Source organism: Oryzias latipes, chromosome 9 (genome assembly GCF_002234675.1).
Source record: "Oryzias latipes chromosome 9, ASM223467v1".
Taxonomy (NCBI): Eukaryota; Metazoa; Chordata; class Actinopteri; order Beloniformes; family Adrianichthyidae; genus Oryzias; species Oryzias latipes.
This window is the reverse complement of record NC_019867.2, coordinates 14,906,561-14,931,766: the sequence shown is the minus strand read 5'-3', so window position 1 is coordinate 14,931,766 and position 25,206 is coordinate 14,906,561. Positions and strand designations below refer to the sequence as shown.

General features: G+C 41.3%; 1 protein-coding gene across 20 annotated transcripts in view; it reads left to right on the top strand.

Moving 5' to 3' along the window:
• mef2c (myocyte enhancer factor 2C) overlaps window positions 1–25,206 on the top strand; it is a 68,602-nt gene that overhangs the window by 5,034 nt on the left and 38,362 nt on the right. For 17 of the 20 annotated variants that reach the window (XM_011479274.3, XM_011479271.3, XM_011479277.3 and 14 more), the window contains exons 2-3: window positions 3,249–3,362; window positions 5,708–5,888. The gene's annotated coding sequence lies outside the window, so the exon portion shown is untranslated. Of the gene's footprint in view, window positions 1–3,248; window positions 3,363–3,423; window positions 3,443–5,707; window positions 5,889–9,704; window positions 9,809–25,206 lie in introns of those variants that run through there. The other 3 variants (XM_011479270.3, XM_011479269.3, XM_020706001.2) reach the window with 3 other exon arrangements.

The following is a 25,206-nucleotide window of genomic DNA, read 5'->3' as shown; positions in this document are numbered from 1 at the left end:
TGGAGACTAAGAGAACGTTTTGCCCTTGATATACAGACAGAAAGCATGCCTGTTAAACTGGCTATTCACTGGAAATGGGGGCTAGAGAAACATTAGTATCACAAATAAAAGAAAACAAGGAGGTAATTTAAAACAAAAATAATTACAATGACAGCTTCAGCTTATAGACTAACATTTAATCTTTGTTTAATATTTCTCTCTTTAAATTATTAGAAAATGGATGAATAGGAACATCAAAATACTCACCACCCCATAAAATCCTATTATTGATTTACAGATCCTAATGAGACTTTGCATGTGGAATGCTTCCACTTAAGGAATGTGTTAAACTTCTTTGTTTTGTGCTAAGACGGGTGCAGACCTCCCCTGCAGGCAGCACACTTAATTGCAGCAACTATGTACAGTATGTGTCTCTACCGTGTAGCATATGGCACAGTGATAATAATTCCTACATATGGGTTAATAATTTTTAAAATTATTTAGTGTGTAATTTTCAGAGTTGAGAGAAAATATATTTAACATATAAAACCTTTATTCTAAATACATTTTGAGATAATTCCTTAAAATTCAAGACCCTGTTTTGTCCACTCTTAAAACATACATAGAGCAATTGTTAGTGGGCATTTGATTGGCACAGAAAAAGTTGATCAGCTGCTCTCCCATCAGTGCAGGTCAGTGTGCACAGTTTCTCATGATGTAACCAGAGTATCATCTGGGACAAAATAGGCTTGTTGTTCAGCTCATTCATAATTTAGAAAAGGTGTATTGTCGAGTAAGCACAAAATGCTCAAATCACATGTCCTATCATCTGTTGTGGTCCTGGTTGTGCACTGTTTTAAGGGCAGCAGTAGTATTGCAGTGTTGTAGTTGAGGTTGTTATAAGTGATTGAGGTTGCCGTTTTTTGCTGCAAAAGTCGCAAAGAAAGTGTTTTCATGCTATTTCAATGATTGAACTTCAAGGAAAAATGTTATTGGTGAAAGTAATTACTTGGGAAGAGCAGGTAATTATGTGAAAACTCAACTATTTAAAGTAAGAAAAAAAAAACACGACCATGTAGAAAAGAAACAAATTTTGCATTAACATTGATTTTACCAGTTTATCGCAATACAGGCTATATAGATTATTGTGAACAAATAGGTGTGGTTGCAAAACTGCCAATTTGTGGTGGAACTAGTCATGGGCACATATTTAGATAACCTATCTAAACATTCAACACATTTTGACAACTTTGTCTTTTTTTTCCAGATTGTAAGAAAGTAAATATGAAATCAGTTTTTTCATATTTTAAGAAAATGACTCAACAGGTAAAAACAAATTCCAGTTGAATTTACACAAAATACTATCTCAATTTTAGAAACACATCATTGGCACCTCAGCATATTCACAAGCACCATTGTTTGATATATTAAGATGAAGTTAATATGATCTAAATTAATGACTGCAGATCCTTCTCACCTTCCTTTTCCTAATTAGACTGGAGTGCTACAATTCTGCTATATAATTACTGATGATACCGAGCTCTGAGTTTCATTGTAAATCTTTTCAATGGCTAGACTCCGATCATAAATTGATGCATGGGAAGCTGGTTCAAAGATTAAAAGCAGTTTGGCATAGATGTAATTCTTATATTTTATCTGTAAGAAAAATATTTTGCCTGAGTGTTTCTGAGGTGAACAAATATTGAATCTATACTCTTATTTTAGATGTTTTGTCACTTTTTCAGCCCTAAAACAATTGAGAAAAATCAGAACTATTTCCATATTAAATGATCAAGATCCTGAATTCTAAAAACATTTGGAGATGGCATGGCCTTTAAATGTGCATAAGTCAGGAAGTACACATTAACATGCATTTGTGCAAATTTAAACATATAGCATTCCAGCTGAGCCTGTCAAACAACGGCCTGCAGGTCTTCTTTGTCCCCACTGTGAAGGCGTTGCTTGTCGCATCATTGTAGCATCAATCTAACTGCAAAACACCAAACGCCTCCTAAATTCATTAGGGAGCTAAGGCAGGAAGAATGACTGAAATCGGTAAATACCAGATAAAGCTGGGAGCATCCTCAGACGCAACCACGACACAACAAAAACATACTTGTGTCTTGTGGTGTTTCTGTGTTAGCTGGCTAATTCTCAGGAGCAGTGTGACAGGGTGCTTGACAACATCATCTACTGTGACAGGCAGATTGTGTTTTCACGTGAGTTTGATTGACAACAGATTGCGCCGAGCCTGCGCCGTTTCGGTTTGCCCTGGAAATGTGTTTGTGTTTATCTGTTGCTTAACAGAGACATGTTTTCTTTTTTTTTTTCTTTTCCCCTCCTCTACCAAAGCGACACATACATGTTCGGGCAAACCGTACTGTACAGATATAGACGCGTGTAAGTTTTGGGTTTGTGTGTCTGTGTGCGCTTTTCTGTCTGAGTGGGTGTGAGTGTGTGAGAGACACATGCTGTGAACTGACTGCCAGGAGGGCCTTAAAAAACTATCCAAGCCAGATCAATATCAGCAAACCGCACTTATTTGTTTGACTTAACCTCCAGTTGCAGTTACCCCTGTTCTCTTTGTGCGCCAAACCTCATGGTAAATTACATTTACCCAATAGTCTGCAGTGTGTGTTTACACACTGTGACATGCTGTAAATGCATAATTATTCTGTCTAACTGTGAAGTAGAACTTTTTCCTCTTTCAGACATTGATGCAGCCCACACTTGCAAACATGCTTCTGAAAATAAAACACTGTTTTTCTGCAGTTAGAATTGGAGGGAAATAATTTGGCCAGATGCTTGTGGCAATAAGAGTCATGTTGTAATTTGAAATTTTAATACAAAGTCACATAACTGTCCATAACTCAAGCTTCCTCTCCTTTTATGCAAGTTTTCCTCAAAGATATTCACTCAAAAGAAACATAATATTAAATGTATATGCATTTAATAAAGCTGCAAGTGGGCTTTCACTGTAGGTTATCCCAGTAGACAAGTCAGGGAGTCTCATATGAATATGCATGATTCACTGCATTGCCTTGTGGACTGATTTTTTTTTTCTTTTTTCCTTATTTAAATGTATTCAGTTCACAACGTACTTTATCTCTATTTCCTCTGTAATTCATACGATCCTGAAGTGTGCATACGTATACACACATAGTGCTCACTGCATGCAAGTGTGTGTTCACACATGGAAAAAGTAACCATTTCACTGGCAGGCTCATCCGTTGTCTCCTCACACCTCCCTGCTTTACCTCTCTTCCCAGGTGCCAGCGAACGACAACCTGAAGCATCGTGAACACTGAGAGGAGCTCTCCCATGAACTGCTGGCAGACTGCGTAGAGAGCAAAGACACGTACGAAAGAGGAAGGGGAAATGTGGTACGATCGCTAAATCCGTCCGTTTGTGTCAATATGTCTGCGACGGAGTCAACACCGTTACCTGCCGAGCGCACTAAGAGGTCTGAGAGGAAAACTCGTGTGGAATCTACATGCTCAGGGATTCACAGTGGCTCCCGTTTATCGTTTTACTGATATCTGCCATGCCGCATTCACGAACCCTTTGGTGTCAAACAGACTATACCTTATTGATTATCATAGAAGGCCTGTGTACCAGAGGAAATGCTGTTAAAGATTAAAAGGTCAGGTGATGTGAAGGTGGTATCCAGAGTCATCGGACACCAGCGACTTCAGTTACACGCTGTAAAGTCCGCCCGTCAAGCAGATTAGCCAGCTTGATTTATTTATTAACTGTTGTCCTGCCATTTCCTAGGACTTGTTGGTTTACTGACTGGGTGGCTGAGAGAACAACTCATTTTGGCAAAACCAGTGACTTTGTATTTGTGATTGAAATCAGTCCTGATTGTGTTCAGTCACAGCAGCCACTTATAATCTCAAAAATGATACAGAATCTCTATTATATGAGCCTAATAAAACTCTGGTATTACAAACTCTATCTGGGATACATCTCTCCAGAGAAAGCCTCTGCTCTGCCTTTCTGTGTCTTATCTGAAGTGGCAAACTTGCTGTTCTAATTGTTATCTTCACACTAATAGAGTGGATGTTTTGAAATCTTTTGGTTGGATGAATGAAGGCTTGGTAATTCCCTGGTGCTTACTGTCTGTATCTGGGCTTATCTGGCTGAGATAACAGAGTCCTGAAGGATGATTGGCAGCCACTTTCTTAAGAGGGAGATCATGCTTTGAAAGGAAGCAGGGAACATTCAAACAAATGGCCAAAAAAGGTTTTAGCAGATCACTTTAACTGCAAGTTTTATTTTCCAGTTAGTTTGGTCTCCTAATTGAGACTGTCAGAGCCGGAGCTACAGGAGAGCAGAGGGGCAGCAGCCCCCACAGCAGAAAGCTTTTTCCACCCCAAACTTTTGTGTCAATATTAGTATCATTATTGACGGATATTAAAAAAAAATGATCAATACAATTTGCAAATTCTTAAAGAAGCACGAATTTAATCAAACAGTTCGAAATACACATTTTGGATCGTTTGATTTATAATGCTACATTTACGCTGGGCTCAGGAACATGCCTTCAAGTGACCACTTCCAATAAGAATTCAATGTAAACTCAAATATATGTATATTTATGGCTTCTACGTTCAATACTCTCTAAAAGTACGTTTTTGAGTCAGTTTTTAAAAAAACAAAACGTGCGACCGTCAAAAGCTAAACCAGTTGAACTTTGACAAACCAGGGACTCCGATTTGAGAGTGACGTGAGGGAAGCATCCTTTTCAAAACATGAAAATGCCAACCGTTTTTTTAAAATATATATATCGGAATAAATCTGTGAAAGAAAAATTCTGGAGCAAGATGTGTAATATTTGCACCACGTCCAAATTTCGCACCATGCCTCTTCCAACTGTGAGTACATGCACTTGTATCGGGGAGCAACAGCCCAGGCTGAGAATACCCGTTTAGCGCGTTCTTGAACGCGAATCCTCGCCAGGTGTGCACGCCGCATAATGGCTTCCAATTCTGCTGTTTTCCTGGGCCACCCTTCCAAAGTCTTGTATCCCACAATGCACTAGCTCTGCCTGGATACACCAATTAGGGAAAAACGTTTAAAAAGTTATATTATTAACTCTATTTTCCCCCACTTTTTCAGAGTTTATAAATAATTAAGGAACTCAAATTGTTGTTTTTAACATATTCTCATGAGTTCAATAATTAGCCTACACTTTTACATTTGCTATGTGTGCTCATGTAAACTGCTCTGACTTGAGTCCTCTATTTGGGCTGAAGAGATCAGATTAAAGAAGTGTGTGCCCTCGTTGATTAGAGTTGAGAAAAGTGAGACCCCCTCCTTTTAAGAGTAAAAAAAAAGTGGGATGGATGGGATCGATTATTGCTCCTTTCGCCGGTAGAAGAAGGGCTTTAGGGAAACAATCGGGCGGAATTGTGGGAAGGAACGGAAGCAGCCTCTCCACATCACCGTCGAGCCCCAGACGCACGGCACTTCACTGGCAGCGCCTGCGCCTCCACCTCCACCTCCACGGCAGCCGCTCCACCGAGACCCTCTGCGCTCACCGGCACCTCGCGAACAGAACAGGCGAAGCGTCCTCGCTGCTGTCCGATCAGAGAGGAGGAGGGGGGGAGACCAACGAGGGGGAGGGAGAAAGAAGAGAAGGAGGGAGGGAGAAAGAGAGTAGTTTTCTCTGACATTAGAGAGACTCCTATCACGCACGCACGTTACTTTTTTTTTGTCCTCCCAGCACCGTCTCCTGCTAAGTTGCGCTCCTGGATTCTAAGTGCGCCTCAGCGAACTCATCCGGCAGCGGCTTCGAGCTTTCCTGTCAAACGGCCGGGCCAAAACAGCTGGCGGACCGCTTTTTTTAAGTTTCTTTTTTTTCCCCACTACTATCTTCAGCTGGAGAAGATTTCAGGCTAAAGGAAGTAAGTACACACACTTGCCACTTAAGGAGGTAGAGGGGGATAAAAAGTATTTTGCGTCACATGTTCAATTGTTTTTCAGAAATCCTAACGGTCCCGTTAGATGCGCGCTGCCTCGTCCACAAAGTCGTACAGAAAGTGCGTGCATTGATTTGTTGTGACCTCTGTTGACCGGTGCCGCTCCGTAATGTTACATCAGGTGACATCCAGAATTCATTTATTACCGTTTAGCGTGCTGTTTAAAGGAATGTTGGCGCGGAGTCGACCTTGTGCAGCTTTTCCATGTCCACATGCAGGCGCACAGTCCCAAAGCCACAGAGAGACGGAGTGAGCTGCCTGCACGCGCTCCTCAACATCACACAGCACGTCCCCCCCTTTTTTTTTAGAGCGCTCAGGAAAAGCACCTTCAAAAGTTACACTTGAGGACTTAAAAATGCAGTCCTTCTCCATCCTGGAACAGTCTACTTTATAACTTAGGACAAAACACATTAGGAAGATATTTTGGAAATCACTTAAATAAATGAAATACAAACAAAAAATGAAGCAAAAGTGAGGAAGTTTAAACTTTTTTATAAAAGCTCCTGCGCATAGAAATGCAATACTTTTGAGATGCCTGTCAATGGAGCTTGGCCAGATCCGAATTAGTGTGTTAAAGTGTAATTATAATCCTGTTATTGCACAAATTAAACATACACACATATATGTATATATATGTATATGTATATATATATATATATATATATATATATATATATATATATATATATATATATATATATATTTCAGAAGTTTAATTGACGTCTGCAGCAGTTGCACGCAGAGCGGAGACTCAAAGTGTTTTAGTCTTTTAGAGGAAGCTTGGCTTATTAAGGCTTAACTGGAGTTTATTCTGATTTTTCAGATGAGATTGACTTTTTGTAAATGCGGCATTTTTACAACCAAGCATAAGCCTCATCTGGCATATACCTGAACTTGTTACAGCATAGATTTTTTAAGAACAAAAAACTCGTGGCAACAATACTCAGGCTTCATATTTAGAGAGGAAAATATTTAAATCGCATTTGAAGTCTGCAGACATAAGGGCCACAGTTGAAATTTGCATGTAAAACTGAGAGTTGAGCTGTGAAAGTGTAACATTTCCTCAGCACATTTTCTTTCCATATGAGCCGACAGTGGACCAGAATGAGATAATGGCATTTAATTTATGCTCATTAATATTAACATGAAGGTCTATCTCTATATTCCTGTTCTTTTACACATGAACTGCACCAATTAATCGAACGCCACAATTTAAAAACAAGAGACTTCTTGTGTAAGTCAGCAATGTTTTCTGAAAACTAGAAGAAAGGATTCTATATAAAACGATTTGGAGGTTAGAAAAAGCTTTTTGAAGTAGAGATTTGGATGATTTATTAAAATTCTGGGGGAAAAAATGTTTTATTTTTTCTGCTAAAGTATTTTTTGTTGGGGAGAAACTTGACCAAGGCGCACTGCTCTCATGAGGTCACTCAGTGCTTTCTGCTTGGAATTAACAGAACTCAAAAAGTGTATTTAAATTAAATGCAAAACTAAGATTTTTTAAGTTTTTATTGGAATGAAACTTTTTAAAATATATTTTTTTTACATTTTCCAAATCCCTTGGCACGGCCTTCCTTGTTCTGACCATCGTCAATGAAGTTGTTTTGTGTGGCCTGTCTGGCCTGTTGCTCTCTTGGGATTTAGCGTTAGGTTAATCCGCTCAGAGGAAGGTGAGCGCTCACATGTGGACCCACGATTACACACAGAGGACTCTGTCAGCCAAGCTCTGTAATCTCAGAGACCCCTCACGAACGCACACACACATCCACGCATGCTGAACGCGAACGCACACACCGGTCGGTGGACCAAAGCATGTTCTCACTCTCCCTCTTTCTGTTATCCCCCCCCACCCCACTCCTGACACACACAAACAGTTTTAAACCCCTTGTCCGCATCAACACCCAATCTGCTTTGCGCTGCTTTCGTTTCTCTTATTCTCTCAAGTCCTCTCCCTCTTGACAAATCATTTGGGATTTTGGATGCTGATTCACAAAACCACCAGTGACAACACTCTCTTACCCTTCTCACAGAGAGGGATTAGGAGGTCACGTGTCCCTGTGATTGGCTGGGGCATTGAGCCGATTGTCAGGGCACTTTGCTGTACACCAGGGGCTCAGTAAAGCTTTAGTTAAGTGAGGGGAAGGAACACATTGTGTACTTTGGTGAGAGTTCTACCATGTGTTTTAAATATGTTGAGGCAAAATTAGCTCTGGACAGACTTTATTTAATTTTATATGTCTAATATGCTGCCCCTAAATTTATATTATAAAGCCCATACATTATTTTACTGGTATACAGAGACATAGAGAAAGAAAAATTGAAGTACTGTAAAAAACAAGTTTTCTTTCAAGTTTTAATAATTAAAAAAGGCATAAATAAATAAAATAAGAGGTAAATCATACTAGTGTTCTGCTTCAGAGTGCAGACTGCACAAAAGATGCATTTTAGGATTCCCTGCTTTTTAGAAACCAGATCTATGGAAACATTACTCTTAATGGAGACATCAAATGTATTTATGTTACAGCAAATAGTTTAATAGCCGCTTTTGCTGAGCCTTTAACTTTTTTTTTTTTTCCTTTAATGGTTTCAAATATTTTGGAAGGGGTTTGCAGAGTTTACTCAGTAAAACATTCATTTGCAGATTGCCGGTTGGCAAGATCTGGAGGTAGATATTGAAGAACTGTAATTGGACTTCAAGCCCTTTGGCTCAAATGAACAGGTAATAGACGGGTCAATTGTGGACAATTATATTTAGCTCATAAATGTGTATATGAAATGAGAACTTAAGAAGATTCCTTAACGGTGTAAACATAACTGTTTACCTTAATTTGTAATTTGGAATATTTTTGTTGCTGTATATTAAATTTAAAAAAATAAGGATACAGATATTTCCTTTATTTGTTTTATTTTGTTTGTTTTTGTTTGATTGTTTGTTTTGCTAGCAATTCAATTTATTTTGCCCTATAATTATTCCAGGGTCTCATATCTCCCGGTCAAATCACAAGGTCCTATTTGTGTTGTATGGCCTCTTTGTTTTTCTATCTGCAGATTTTATAATGAAAATGAAAACTTTACCAACCTCTAAATAAATTTGTTTCAAACATCTTCCAGTTTACGTTTGCAAAAATACTGATATAAGTTAAATGGTTTTAGAACTCTATTAGACATTTAGTTACTTATTAAACTTAAATAAAGGTCAAAAACAAAATAATAAAATGCAAAAAAATTAAACAGTAAGTTGCACAGTTTTTGTTTTTTGCATCTTCAATGCATATATTTGAATATGTCCTGTTTTCTGCATAACGATACAAAGAATTCTTCTGTCTCTATCTAGTAATTAGCAGTGACGTTCAGCAACTTTCTCAGTCTGCTGTAAAGGGGGTGTATGGGGTATGTTCACTTGGGTGTTAAAGATCACAGCGGAATATATTAGCCTTTGATGTTTAATTGTATTGTAAAACACATTATAGAATATTTCTGCATAAAATCGACTTCTGGCTGTGCGGTGCTCAGTGTTTGCTGGTTCCCTGCGTGTTTGTCTGTCAGTCGTGCATCTGGGAGGTGTGTGCGAATGCTTGCTCATGTTCAAGTTTCAGGTCTTGTGTTTGTGCGATTGTTCGTGCTCGAATTCTTTTTTTTTTCTTTTTTTTGTCTGGGTTTTGTGAGGCTGTCGCTGATGTGTGTGTATTCAAATAAAGATGCTTGTTGTTTTTCTCTTTCTCCTTTCTTCTCGCACTGAAGAGGGTAGGATTTGATGTCGTGGATGATGGAGCAGTCTGCAAAACAGTGTCAATATGAGGGGCTGGAAAGGCGAAGTGAGAAGACAGATACGCATGAAAAATGAGGTAGAGTGAAAAGTATAGACAGAAATATATACGTGTGGGTTGTGGTTAGTCAGGCAAAGCGACAAACATTTTGGCCTCCGATCAGGTATTCTTTATTAAAGAGTGATGCTTTTGTTATGTCATGCTTAACACGCTGATCTAGATGAACAGGATATCCTGCCTTCTTCATCCTGTTTCCTGTTTCCTGCTTGCCCTGTTGGTCATTATTAGAGCTGCTGCCTGCTGGGTGGTCTGTGCTCAGCACTGCTGACCACACAATCATATCGTCAGCTGCAGCCCACCTAAAGAGACACCCAAAACACCTCACCATGTTTGAGGCCTGCTCTCTCAGATATTTGGGCAGGGTTCCTGGAAGGCTGGAAGGAGCGTGGGAAGCAGAAATCTTGAAATGATAAGACAAAGGGAAACATTTTGGATTAAAGTGGAACTTCTTTGTTTAAACTTTGTCTGTTTTAAAACAGTTGTCTTGGCATCAAATCTAAGACATTTTAAAGCAAAGTCAAGCAGGAGGTTTATAAATCATTGAAAGGAGTGTTTTGTTTGACACTTTAAGTACGTTTTATCATTTTATTTGAGGGGTAAACTCTGCCTGTCCATCTCCTTAACAGCAGTGACAGAAAGCATGCTCCACGTAAAACATTAATGCTGACCTGTAACTCTTAAAGGGGAACTCTAGACAGTAGAGTATTGTCAGACAGAGATATTCCTCTCCTATATCCCCATTTGCCGTTTCTCTTTGGTGAGGGACGCATTTGGAAGAAACCCAATGCCAACAAAGAAGAGGTGAGGAGAGAGTTGAGGGGGGGAAAGTGCAGGAAAAAATGTAAAAATGTCTTCCAGCGGTTGTAATTTATCTTTGTCACAGCTGCAACATAGCCAAGTCATTCTGCAATAGAGTCCAGTGAGACACACAGAGGTAGCTCTGTGCCGTGGCCTCACACAAGCTCACATCCATCTGAAGTCCCTCCTCTCTCGGCTGCCACAATCTGTGCCGCTGCTGCCGCGCGTCACAGTGACACCGAGTATTTTTAGTGGAACGTGTGTGTTTAAACTGAATTTGCAGTAATTTCAGCCAGTCAGGTTTTCCTAGGATGCTGCTTTTGTCAATAAATGGAACACAAAATATGCAGAGACTGAGCACAACAGATCTCAGTCGCTTTATTTGACTTCAGGGGAATTCCACTTTTTTGAAATTGCTGTCAGTGTCGTCCAGAAAAAGATCTGCTCGAGAATCCCCGGCGCAAAGCTCGCCCTTGTCCGCAGGACTCACTCCTTAAACAGATGCTTCACTGCCAAAGTCCACACGACTGCTCTTTTCCACTGTCATCTGTGCCGTTCCCACACCAAAGGCCAGCCTGTCAAAGAATGTGCATCATAGACCTGTTGAGGACGTCTATGGATGTCCAAGAGGGTCGAGAGAACGCTAAGAAATTGAGTAGATGTTGCAGCTAGGAAACAAAACAAGGAAAATATTGCGTTCAAACTCTTTTGCTTAAAAATGAAATAGCAGCAAAGTGAAGCTGGCTGGGACAATGTCCACTGTACTCGTCTGCTCTCTTCATGATTTCCCCCTCTTTTCTTTACCTCCTCTTTTTCATCACTGGCTCTTTCTGCCATGTGATATATGGCTTTTTTCCCCACAGTGGCTCTTTCAAAGTACAGCTCATGATGTCATTAATTTTATTCATACTTTATGGGATGCTTTGTCTCAAATTAAAAAAAGGGGGGACAAAGTGAAAAGAGAGGGAGTAAGTGAAAAAAAGAAAGGCCTGGAGAAACGGGGAGAAGAAGACAGTGAGTGAGGGGAGAAGAGATGGTGTGGCGGAAGGAGATTTTCAGTGCAGTTGCATGTATAATGAATGAGGGGGCACTTTGTTTGAAACTCCAGCCCGTCGCTTCACTTCAAGGTTTAGCTGGGTGGAGTGGGGCCTTGTGATCTCACACCAGCCACTCTCTTTATCCTGCCAATAGATGCTTTCACCTGGCACTGTGGTTCGACCCGATGGAAAAACAAATAACCTTGTGTGTGGGTGAGGTTCACATTCAGACACACTGTGTAGTGACAATAGAGCAAGGTGAAAAGGGTGAGGAGTGGGAGAGAGGAAAGAGGTGAGTTTGTTTTGCAATGCCAAAAAAAAAAATGATACTGAGGAGAATAGTTTCACCTAGCCTATACTCTAAAAATTACCTTTAATATGGGCTTTTGTGTTTTTCTTGAGTCTGCATGGACTTTTTCTCTAGACATCGGTTTTACTTTTTGCTCTTTACAAAGCTGGATTTTATTCTTCTTTGTTCCTGTTTGTGTGCACATTTGAACTTGTGACTAAGGATGTCTTTATTTGCTCTTATCATTATGGATAAAAATGGCCTCCCTCCTATTTTTGGCCCAGTCCCGGACTCATGGTTTTATAAATAGCTAAGGAAGTACGGGGGATACCTGTCGTGGCTCCAGCCTCCCTCCAGCAACGTCCCAGTTCCTCTACGTCACATCCATCCTTCCAAACTGCTGGCCCACTCCAGGCTACGGGTGAGCAGCCCCTTCAGGGCCGAGAAAACAGGATGGGAAGCTTATTAAGCGGGCTAGGAATGCCGCTTCTGGAGTGAAATACTAAAGGGCTGGCAGTAACGCAGGCAAAGCCTTTGGCGCATCTATCACATTAATCTTCACAAAGAGAAACTCTTAAAGAGGAGCGTTACGATGGAAACACAAAAGGAGGTTTTTGAAATTGAGAGCTGCAGTTTTTGACATGTACTCTGTGCGAGTAAGGTCACAGGGTGATTTTCTCTCTTCTTTGCCATCTGTGAGCCGAGTTGTCTTGTTAATTTCCTTTCTGTGTCTCAAGCAAATGCCATGTGAACAGAGCTGCCAGTGCTAACATTCTGCCTGTGCCCCACTTCTTTCTTATATGTTCTGCTTTCTGAATGGATGATTTTAGCTTTAAATCAGTGAAAGAAAAGGAAATTACATGGATTGACATAGCATTTAATAAAAAAGGTGTTAGCAGCGAGAGGAGACCTGACCTATAGCAGTGCAAGCTTTTAATGCTTTAACAGTTATTTGCTTCAAAAAAGGATTATTGGCGGTCAAACTCCTCTTTCTGCTTTAATTACAGGGGCAGGAAAGTGTCTTTCTAGTTGTTCATGTTATCTCTAACAGGGCATCGAACCTCTGAACCAAACTGTCTTACTGTAGAAACCGCATAATAGCCTTTGTAGATGCTTTTTAGTCTATAAGTTAAAAAAAAAGAAAATTTGAGTTTCAGCGCTGCTGCATCTAAGCCTAAGATTTTGTTTGCCGCCTAAATGAGTGACATTTTACATCTTAGCACTTCATAACATGGCCTCCATAATCATATTATGAGTGGACCAGAAAAGAGCGAGTGAGAGTCTTTGAAAAGCATTACTGCCCGTGGTGGACTGTCTCTTCACAGAGTAAATGAAGGGTCCCTCTTCCCCCTCCTCCCTTTCTGTGCACGGGGAATTGTGCCGCATTTTATTAATGTGCTCTTGACAGCTTAATTTGATAAGCTGGCTACATGTTAAGGAAACCTTGGATTGTTCTCCTAGTAAGAACATGCTTTCTTTGCACTCTTTAACGTTATTCAAAATGCTGCCGCACGATCTGTTGATGACCCAGTTCTTAGAGATGGTCGAAAACAAGGAAGAGCAATGCAAAACCCACTGGGAGCTGAAAGGAGAGAAGATAGAGGGGAGAGGAAGAAGGGGAAAGAAGGATATAGTCAAATTGGTTACTGTAAGTAAGAGCAGAACTTGTGGGAAGTTAACTAAAATACATTTCTTCCCTCTAACTCTCTCTTGCATCCCACTTAGTCTTGGTGCACAAAGCGGCCTACCTTCTTGGGCTTTTCCCTCCTCTAGTCTAATAGGACGAGAAATGCTGGTAAAGATACCGGGGATTAGCTTCCACTGCTCTCTGGTTCCCCTTGGTTAAGTACACGTGTAATGAGTTGTTTATTTGGGATAATGCACAGTAGGCGCAGCAGAAGCCCAAAGCTACTCACCTCCCTCTTCCACTGCTTACACACACGCTCACACACAAACAGAATATATGTACATACATAATACCAGCAGAAAATGTACATGTTTCCATTCAGAGTGTGAATTATGACGTGCAGGTATGTGCACATTCTCACACTCCTCCAAACACACGTCCCCATATAGAATCCCGAAGATTCCCACACACAGCTGTAATGCAGGTCACTTGCAAAGGAGAAAAACGGTTAGTTTGTAGTTACAGTGATCAAGTGTGTGTGGGTGAGTGTGTCTGTATGTTCTCAGGCCCACAGTGGGTCATAAGGCCGGGGAATTTTCCTCCGCGTGTAGAAAAGGGGAAGGAATTTATATGAGAAAAAATAATAATAAAGCGAAGAACTAAAAGTAGATCTAGGACTACAATGTGCCCGCTGCTCCGTGTGTTTGTCCGGTGTGCTCATGCATGTGTGCACATCAACTTTGTGTCTATGTGCGTGAAGAAGCTGTTTGCCTTGTGAGGGAGACGTGCTCTACTATCATTTGTGTGCGTGTGTGTGGTGGTGGCGGTGGTGGGGTTTAAAGTAAAGGGGAGGGGAGCAGGCGAGGTTATGTGAACGATGCAGCTGTGCTCGCAGCAGTGGGATTTCAGGGATGGGGTGGGGGGGTGGGGGGTACATGGTCCTTCACTGAACCACCAGCTTGCAAAACAGATGAGAAGAGCAAGCAGCAAGTCTCATGAACCACATTCAACTGTCCCCTCTGTCCACCATTCTCCCTCCCCCTACTCCTTCACTTCTCTGCTCCTTCACTTTAGCCCTTTATTTCCCAAATAGGGAAAATAAATAAATCATGTCCGATACTTCTGATGGCAAGGATAAGAGTGCAGGAAAGGGGAAGAGGAGGAAAAGAGAAACAGTTATGATTTATGCACAGAGCAGACTCTGCTTTCTGCTATTGAAGGGGTTTTTACGTTTACATTTTGCTATTTGATTTAGGTGAAAGTACGTTTTTCCAATGAGAGAAGTCATAATAATGATCTTTAATCACATAATTTACAGGTGTTTTAGAAATACAGAGCCAGTCAGGTTCCTGATGAGGGGAATTCCCCCCACATGGAATTTTTAAAAAAATCCCTCAAATTTGCTCTCATCTCTGCTCCCATGTTTTCCTCTCCCAAAAAACTGAAGCCCACATAGTGAAGGATGGCGACGCATACAAAAATCCAAACTTGCTTGTCAACTCGTGTGATCAGTCGCGCCAGAGAGACAAGGCAGAGGTGGCTGAGAGACGACAGAACACAGAATGGCATCGGTGTGCGATTCTAATGCATTCAGCCTGCCACCGTGTGCAACAACAAGGCAGAATATCACACGACTCACTTCACAAGATGTTCCTACAACAACAACATCAACAACAACAGACATATAAATGCACACACTCGCGCAGACATGCAGTCCTACAGTCTCGTACACGGGCTTGCATACATGCATAAATAAGCACGCAGCATGTTAAAAAACTAACCATGAAGAGCAAGAATTTTAAAGCAAACAAACAAGTCAGAATGTAAGCAACTTGTCTGAGACTTTGTGACAGAAAAATAAATGAAGACTGAAAAAAAAAACTTTTCTTCGAGAAAAGGAGTTAAAAAGTGCATTGAAAAGAAAAATAAAGGAGATTCTACCAGAGGTGTGAGTTACGTCAAGCACAATGGTGAGCGTTTGGCTAAAAATAGAGAATGGTCAAACAGCAGGACTACTTCAGCAGTTGGGGTCGCCTGTGTGCTACACAGCAGCTCTTGCTGCAGCCACATCTAGAGAGTAAAAGGCTCTTTGCCAAAACTTAAACATTTAGAGTAGTAATTTAATATTTGTTTGTCTTTATATTTCTTCCCCATTCTCTTTTCTCAACTCTCTGTTGCATATGGGGTTTAAGTAACGGTATGTCTTATCAGATTACTGGGTCTGAGGTCTCTTTCAAACCTCGCTTTGCCATCTTGATGTTCTGCAGCTGTGCAGACTCTTTAATCACACGCTATCTTTTTTCACTCCCTTCTTCTCGTCCTCCCTCCTCCCCTAACATATGTTAATTGGCTGCTTTCTGTGACAAATTACGAGCGCTCACTTTGATGAGGTCGGGTTGGGATGGTGCTGGGAGTGGAGTACAGTGGAACTGCCAGACCCTCACCAGTCCCCCCTTAACCACTCCAAAAAGGAGCGCGGCACCCAGCCGATGACTAATGAGAGGCTTGGACCAAGTCTGGCCTGGCTCGAGCCTTGGTGGGGCCACTCCCCTAAACAGAGGCTGATCTGTAGGTACCGTATGCTGCCACACGCCCTCCACACTGCATTCAACCTTCTGCCTGATGCAATCTACCACCGGCTCCCCACTGGGAACTGTAGCCCGCTGTGAGACTCAAAGTGCTCTGTTGATGTGTTGAAAAAGATTCATATTTTTAGTGTTCAAGCATAACTTTTCACAACCAAACCCTGATGTTTCAAATGCATATCCCTTTTAATTGATTACTTCATGTTTGAAGACACCTGAATTGAACCTGAAAAAAGGCAAAGGGGTAACATAAATTATAAATGCAGTGTATACAGCTTGTGTCTCAAGTTTACACTGTAAGTGTGTGTCTGTCTTTGTGTGTGTGTGTGTGTCTGTGGTGAGGAGACAGTGCTGGGAAACATTAAACCGGCCTTTCTTAAATAAACACTACCAGTGGCACAATTGCTGTTTAATGGTGCTCAGCGTCAACAGAGAAACAATCCTTACCAATAATCAGCTCAGTCATCTTGCGGTTACCACAGAAAGTTAAAAAAAAAAGGGATAAAAAAATAAAAGACCAACTGACATCATTCTGCTAAATTTTAGATTTGTCTTTTTTAGTTTTGGTAGGGTCAATTTTCTATGGCATTAAGAGCTGGTGTTTCTTTTATTGCTCAGACTCTTCTTCTAGCTCAGCTTCTCATTCTCTCTGTCACAGTCCCCCTCTCCCTGTACTCTGTGATCTAGGTTACTTGGTTTCTTTGCAGAGCACAGGGACCGGAGGAGGGAAAAAAAAGAAGAAAAAGGAAAATCAGAAGGTCGAATCTATGAAGGACATCCTTGTTGAAGTGTGCAACCTTCTACTTATCCACAAATTACCCACACACGATGCATGGACTCAAAGCAGAGCTGTGGCTCTCATTTCAGCTCAGCAAGGCTGCGACCATGACACGTAATCCTATTGGAGTGCCATTACAACAGGGAGTGCTATTGATGCTCCATCAGTTACAGTGTTAGCTTTAGACTGCCATTACCTGAAAAATAAATCTCTTTACATCATACACTCATTACGGTATACAAACTTGGAGATGCTAGTGCGACAAAGAACATCTATATTCAACAACTTCCTCTTAGATCTGCCAGTCTGCATATGCTGACTTGGTTACAAAAAGGGAAAAACAAAAAAGAAAACAAAAAGGGAAATCACTGTGTGCACCTCTTCCCATCAGTGAGCATGCAAAGCAAATAACAGCCAATAAGTGAACCCACATTTCCATAACCACACAGCTGTAAGACACTCACAGGCTGTGTGTGTGCACACATCGGAAACGGTGACAAACCAAAACTAAGGATGGAAAAGGCCAGAGTTAGCCACGTTAGCATTAGCCTGCAGGCCCTAATTGAGGCCAGGAGGGAGCATTTAATAATTGCTGTCACAAGATCAGATTTAATTCTCCTCTCCTCACCGCCACCACTGCTGTAGGGTAGAGTGAAACAAATTGTCATCAGAGATTTCTAAATGAACAAAGCTTTTAATTAGGGTGATTAGAATATTGTGGCAAAGAAAAAGTGTAAAGGATGGGGGAGTGATGAAATCATCACTGGATTGTCTCGACTATGATGTCTGGTGCGGATATGGTGCAGGGTGAAAAGTCGGATCTCAAGACTTGCTGAGAATCTGCGTCTCTTCAGAAGAAAACTGCATTTTCTTATAGATATGACATAATAACTGTTTTGGAGGCTGTGTTTCTAAACTCATGGGGGAAGGACCTCCTTAGAGCAGAAACTCTCCGCAGTGGCTGGTTGCATTGACTCTTATTTTGTCAATGTAAAAAGGGAAGAGTCTGGTTTAAACAATTCCAAGATGTCCCCCGTAGATAGCATTTTTCCAAATGGTATACATAACCTAGATTCATGCAATGCATTTCAAAAATTTTGCAAGGAAACAGAGGTCAAAGTACCCAAGTAAAAGAGATAGTCTCTCCCACATACAGCAGTTTTCCTGAACTCTGACACATTCCGTCGTCTCATGACATTGCCATTGAAACAAAGTTTGCGTAACGTTAACTCAGTGTATTGTTTGGCTCCCATTTTGGCTTCCAACCAAAGGCTGCCTTGCACAACAGTTTTGTGCCAATTAGGTGATCCATCAGGTCAAAGGGGGGCTTGGAGAAACAGCTAGGAGACACTACAAAACATTTTAAAAAGAAAGCTGTAAAAAACAAGTTACTCTTGAGGAAATGAATATATAAATATAACACAAACCATTTCGGTCCAAAAATTGAAATAAAAGAATGGGCTTTTCATGGTTAAAATATTGTTGAACAATTTCTTTAAATGTTTGTTCAACAAAAATGTCAACTCGTCCCCTTTACTTGTGTTTTCTCGCGATATATTTCCTGCTTCAAATTAATTGCATATACGAAGATATTTTTTTGGGCGACAGGGTTGAAGTTTAAGTGCGGCCCATGCAGCAATGAGGTCTTAGCTTCATACTCAAACCTCTGACACAAACACACATACACACTCTTTCTGCCCTTCTCCCCCACTGGAGAACATCGCTAACATCCTGAGACATTGTCATACTCGGCAGAGTACATAATTGGGTGAATATGTCAGTGCTTTGTGTTCTTAGTGACATGACTCCCGGCTGTTCCTGTGGGGGCTGGGTACACTTACTGAAGGGTTCATGCAGCAATCTCAGTGCGATGGCTTATTGCTCATTTGGGTGTTGCTTGTTTAATGATCATAGCTAAGCAGAAAACGACTTATCTTTTCACCTGAGCCTTGTCTTCTGTGAGTGGAACTGTTCATTTGTACGTGTTTGTTAATTTTTCTGTTCCTGTTCCCCCAGTATCAGCAGTCGGGTTCCACCTGGGTCCTACGGCTCACAGGGCAACATTTTCAGTGACTGCCGAGCGACAGGGAGGGTGGGGGTGAGACGCAGAAGTGAAAGAAGCTGTGACAGTGGTGATAAAGTGAAACTTGGTCAAGTTATTTGTGCTGAAAACACCAGATGTGTGCACAGCCGCAATCAGCACCACTTCCAAATTCAACACCATTTTAAAACCTCCAATTTCACTCCACTCCGAAAGGCCGTTTTCACTTTATTCTTTTGTTTTCTTGATCATCTTTTCAGTCTCCGCTTTACACTTGATTTTTATCAGCTGCTTTTTTGTACTCTCTTGCCATGGTAAGAAAAAATCCTCTAAATGGTGATTCACTGTAGCCTTTCCGGGGCCTCTCCAAATCATGGCTCGCATTTGCTTCTCCTTTTTTCTCCTCTTCTCTTTTTTTATGCACAATGTTATTTGTGCAGTTGTGGTCATCTGAGTTTATTTTTTTATTACTCATGGCTTAAAACCACTGTCACAGCAACAAGCTGCTCACATTTGTGAGAACACCCCCTAAACCACTGCAGTTAGCCTCTCCAGTTATTCCTGTTTATTTGACTTTTCCTTATGGCCTTTTGCTCGTCTGCCTCTGGTCTAGCAGCTGCAGCTTTACAGCTCCTGGCCTTCTTTCAAAGAGGGGTTTTTGACAAATTATGCCCAGTCATTTTGTCCTTGGGGAAGTCAGCATTGGCTTATGGAAAGATGGCTCTCACCTGTCTCTAGACTGGCTCTGACGGATGGCTACCTGTCTCTGTTTCTGCTCTGACGGCCCAAGGCCTGTGTTTCCTGGTGCTGAGTGAAGCACACAGCTGACCAAACGAAAGGCAGACGGCCGTTCTCTTCTACCACATCGCTATGTTTACCTGACACTGCCAGTCAGGCAGGCAAAACTCTTCGTCCCATAATTCAGTGCCTAAATCTATAAACATGTATCCCAGTGAAGCATAAAAAAGCAATAATCTCCAAATCAAGCTGTGTTTTTGCAGTGACTGACAGAAAAAGATGTTGGCGGGTTTGTACAATAAAGTTATGCAATTGTAGCAGGTTTTTTTCCACTGAAATCATATGGTTGCTTTATTTTAAACATACTTAAAAAAGATAAAAATAAATGTAATTGTAAAAAATATTTAATTGTAAAAATACTACAAATATTGAACATACAAAACACTTCTTTGCTTCTTCAAATTTATTTATTTCAAAAAGAACACCTACATATTTTATAAAATATAAACTGCAGAATGAATTTGTTCTAAATTTATTTAAACCATTTATATTTCTGTTGAACAAGAAATTATATATTTTCTTCAAGACTCTCAAATGCTCAAAAACAAGAACTATGTTTTAGGATTTAGTTTCCAGAGAACGTAATGCCTCTGTTTTTCTTTGTCATCTGCTGCAGGAGATAAAGGAAAAAGTGTCAGTTTAGTTTTGATTCCTTATTTATGCTATGTGGACCAACTGATTAGTGGAAGGAAACACCTTTAGCACCTTTGATTGTCTTTCTTTTGCTGTCACATCCTTCCCCTGAGCTCTATGTGTATGTTTGTTTGTATGTTTCCTGCCTCCATGTCCTCCAAGACCACAGAGCAGAGCTGCGAGATTTCAGGACAAGAGGAGTAAAAACGCTGCAGATAGAATCAGATCCACGTAAAAATGAAGGAAATTCAAAGTTAAAGTCTGAAGTTAAGAAACTGGGGTTGATGAGGAACTGAGAGCACATCTAGTGGCAGTAGAGTGGCTTTTTATAACAGCATACTTTGTTCCAAAATGTCAATCACATTTATGAGTGCTTGGTTGAAAGTATAAAATGTTTGCCAACCACAGGCTATTGGCTCACTTTTCTCCTCATCAATAGACAGGTGCCTCAGTTTGAGGGCACATAGAGATTTAAAATAGAATATACGTGAAACCGTCTCTGTCTCACTAATGATCCAACTAAACCGTGATCTAATGTAGGGAGACAAGTGAAGACATATCCAACACACACTGAGAAACACACACACACAGAGACTTACTGCAGCCTCGGAAATTTAAGTTGAGCTACAATGCACACAGGGATAAAAAAAGGAATGAACACATTACAAGATGATCCACCACTATCACTCTAATCCCCAGATGAACACGTTGCTAATCTCTTTAGCTGCTAACATGTTAAATTAGCCCTAATATCTGCTAAGATTCAGATCCATGGAGGCCCACCTACGTGTGGGCTACCGCCCAGGTTTAGGTCACTCTTTTTCCCCCAGTGCTCAAAAAAAGATACAGACATTGAAGTGGCATGGGGGTGGTGGGGGCTGAGAGAAGTCGCAGTGATAGCCATTCGTCACCCTGCCTATCTCGTTCTGACAGATGGGGAGTGTGGCGTGCCACATAGAGGAGTCACTGCCTGTAATGACATTAGGGGCACAATGAGACCTGGTACATATTTTTCCTGTTCTATCCTCCTCGGCCATTGACTAGCGCCTTTGCTAGATCCGTCTTTTGCTCCTATTTGTATTTCTCCATCCTTGTTAGAGCTAAAACGCTGATGCTTACCAATAATTCCAAATCAGAAGCAAGCACAGATGTAAACACACCGCGACAACAAAAATCACAAAGAGAAATCCTTTAAATATCCCAGAAAATGAAATCTCCTCCAATATGCAGGAGTGTTATAGCACCATAATGTGGCAAACTTTTTTTTTATCCTCATCTTTTTTAAAGAGAGTAATGTTTTTTCAGTATTCCGTACATGACCTGATCAGTGATGACAAAAATAATGTTTTTAATATGATTTAGTGTTTGAAAATTATGGAATCTGATTCACGTATTTACATTTCATTGACTCCCCCTCATATCCGTCTGCATTTGAGGTCTTTGAAAAAGAACATGACCAAAAGGGGAAAAAGAATTTCCAAGTAATTCCTTTACAAGGAACTAAAATGGCTACACAGTATTTTAGAAATCATCAGATCAAATTATTGTATAGCGTATGGGTTTATTTGTTTTCGTACAAATTGCACAGACACATTCTATTCACAGTATATGCAAACTTTAAATGTCCTACAGATGTACAGTGTATCGAGGTGGGGTTTTCTTAGTAAAACATTGCCAATTCCGTCTTGATAAATCACCTTCCCCAATTTGCTATAACATGTAGAATCTGGGTCTGAGAACAGCAGCATCAGCAGAAGTCTGCACACAGCACATTTACAGGAGAACTGGTTTCGTTCTTAGCATTTTTCCAGCACAATTTTCCGAATGTCTCATCAGTTGGCCGAGCGCAACTTTTGTTCTTAGAACTAGGGCTCAAGACCGTTCTCCTTCATTCACAAACAAAGCTCTTTCAACATGATGAATTAGTCCTGAGCATGGATATAAGTGAAATATCCCCTTTCTTGTACGCTTCTTTGAAAGAAGGCGCCTTCAGTATCTGTCCTCAATGCCACATTTACAAGAACCCTGCAGACAGCTTTTTGAATGTGAAAAAGCACCATGTGCTGTATATTAGTTTTTAGTGACTAAACACTTGGGAGAGAGGCGACCTAGAATCAAGCCTTGTGGTGCTCTGAGTGTGTATGTTCTCATTGTCCTCTCAGCTACACTTCTGAGACACGGAGAGAAAATGCTCATTAGATATATGTGCTGAATCTCTGCTCCCTTTCGATCTCTCCCATCCTCCCCCAGTCTTTCTCTCCCGCTCTCTCCATCCGTCTGCTTAACAGATGGGAGGGTCGTGGGTACAGCTCTTCCCCTCCCCCTGGAGAGGCATGGTGCTTGTTCAGAGGATCCCTCTTTATGCTTCACTCCATTTCCCTTTCCTCATTCAAATTTTTTTTTTAACTTTTTTTTTTCCACCACTCTTTTCCTCTTTCAGTGTCACCTCTTTAGCTTAAAACTCAAAGATGAAATACAAGCAGGAGAGCAAGTGTTTTTCTTCCATCCATCTCTGACCCAAGCAACTGTCCATGCCAACCTCCTCATTGTTTTTAGCTAGCCCATGTTATTGCAGTATTCTTTTACATTTATTTGATTGAAAAGCTTTCAAAAGTGCCTTGTTTTTGTACAGATATTGGAGGTTTTTCTTTTTCTCTTCCTGCTTTCCTGAAACTCAGGTATCTGATCTGCACAACAGTCAAATCAAGAGTGCAGAGGTGTGACGCTTGACCAAGTTCAGTTAGAACTTCTTGTTTGATTCCTGTTGTTCCCTCTGGTTTTCCATCTTGGTGCCGTGAGGCTAAATTGGATTTTTTGATCTGTTAAGTTAAATGATGCTCCATCCACCACAAGGCAAGGAAAGGGAAAGGTGCCCAATGAGGAGGTGGGCACTCACTTCTTAACCAGGAGCTGGCTCTCATATGGGACGGGGGCGGGTGTGAGGAAAGGCGGGGGGTTGGTGACAAAAGAAAGGGGGGGGCATGTCTATGTGTGTAGGAGGAGGCAGAGGAAACAGGGATGAAAAGGGATGGGGGAGCTGAGTGTGCTTGGGAGGGCACACCACGGGGCTAAGTGGCAGCAAAACCTCACCTCAGGCAGTGTTGGCTGGAGCTGAGAGCCAGAATCAGGGATTAAATGTTCAGGACACAAGCTTAATCTTAGTGTTAACGTTACGTAAGGCCTAAGGTGTTGCCCTAGCGGGTGCTGACATTGAGAGCTTCAGCCCTGCTTAGTGAGCTGCGGGTGGACTCAGAAGGAGGTGGAGGCCAGGAGGCAGGGATCATGGAGGTAACGCCTCCTTCTTTGGAGCGCTGCCCGGGCCGGGTAATGTTAAGTACAAAGACTGGGAGGGGATGATGCTGTCAGCTTGTGATTGAGGTGCGCTGGCTTGATTGATATCCTTGTCTGCCTGTCTTGTGCCAAGCGCCTTAGTGTTGGCTTGTAATCCCAGTTTGTCTGACAACATCCTTATTTCTTTTTTTTTGTTCTAGAGGGCAGCTCTTTGTTTTTCTTTCTAAGGATGGGTGTGTTTACACAGAGCAATGCTAAAATGTTTTGGATTGCCTCGTCAGAGCTACCACAGAGTTATTTTAGATCTTATTATCACTGGTGAAGTCTGGTTGCTGTCCCAGCTGCCAAACGATGCATTTGTGTTCGCATCCCAGTTCTTCCATAAGTGGGTGTATTCCAAACCATCATCTCAGGAAGTGTTTTTGTCTTCCATTTCACCATTATTTTAAGTATTGTCCTGCATTGTTTTCAGCTTTCATGTGATGGAAGTTTTTGGACAGGCACTTTTTTTTTTTTGGAAAGAAAAAAAACCCACAATAATTGATGTGTTGTTGGCCCTCCTTAGAAAATATAATAATGTGGCTACAAATGGACTATTTCATAATTGTGGCACAGCAAAGAATCACACTTTGAAAGATCTGCAGTCATGTGCTGTTGCCACAAGCTCTGTCACTAAGAGCAACAGTATCCCTAGATGTCTCTATTACAAGCTTTCATTATCAATGTCCTACTATCTAGCGCAAAAAGGTCAAGTGCATTGCAATGTGCTGCACTCACCTCAGGGGTTTAGCTCTTTCTTATGCTTCCTCATGCATGTTACCCAATAAATACATGGATTCAGGTTAGGGGAGGGAAAAAATGGGGGTGAGGAAGTGCATTATAATGTGCAGGTATGTGTGGAGAAGGAGAGAATACGAGAGAGTGAGGAAAAGAGCAAGGGTGTTTGAGAAAAGAGACAGAGAGTGATGGAGAGGGAGACTGAGACTGACATGTCTTTTGGTGAAGCGGTGTCGTCTTCCACATCAATGTCTGATGCTTGTGCTGCCAGGTGCCGGGTATCTGGTTCAGAAAGGAGAGAGGAAAGAAGAAGGGGAAAGTAGAGAAAAAAGGCAGGATAGATGGAGTTTTTTTTCCTTCTTTTTTTATTTTTTTTTTTTCATGTGACGGCACTGACAGCTCCCCTGCATTGCACTGAGCTTAAATAATGGGATGCTCATTTGCATAACGAGGGACGTTATCACCTCTACTGTCAAAAGAAAACACAACAACAGTTCTACTGCTCCTCCCTGAGATAGATTGGGTTGGCCTACTTTAGAACTCTTGAGAGATGCACTGGAGCTCTGCCTTAGCCAGCCTCGCCATGAGAGCACACACATGTGCGCACACACACATATGTGCATGGCTCCATGGACTCACAGTCACTCATAATTTTTAGAGCAGCTCTCCCCTCCTCACTTTTGGAGTCCAGGCCATAAGCGCGTGGCCTCTAATCTGAAATGCACAAGTTCGTGCAACTTTTTGCACTCAAGCTCAAGCCAT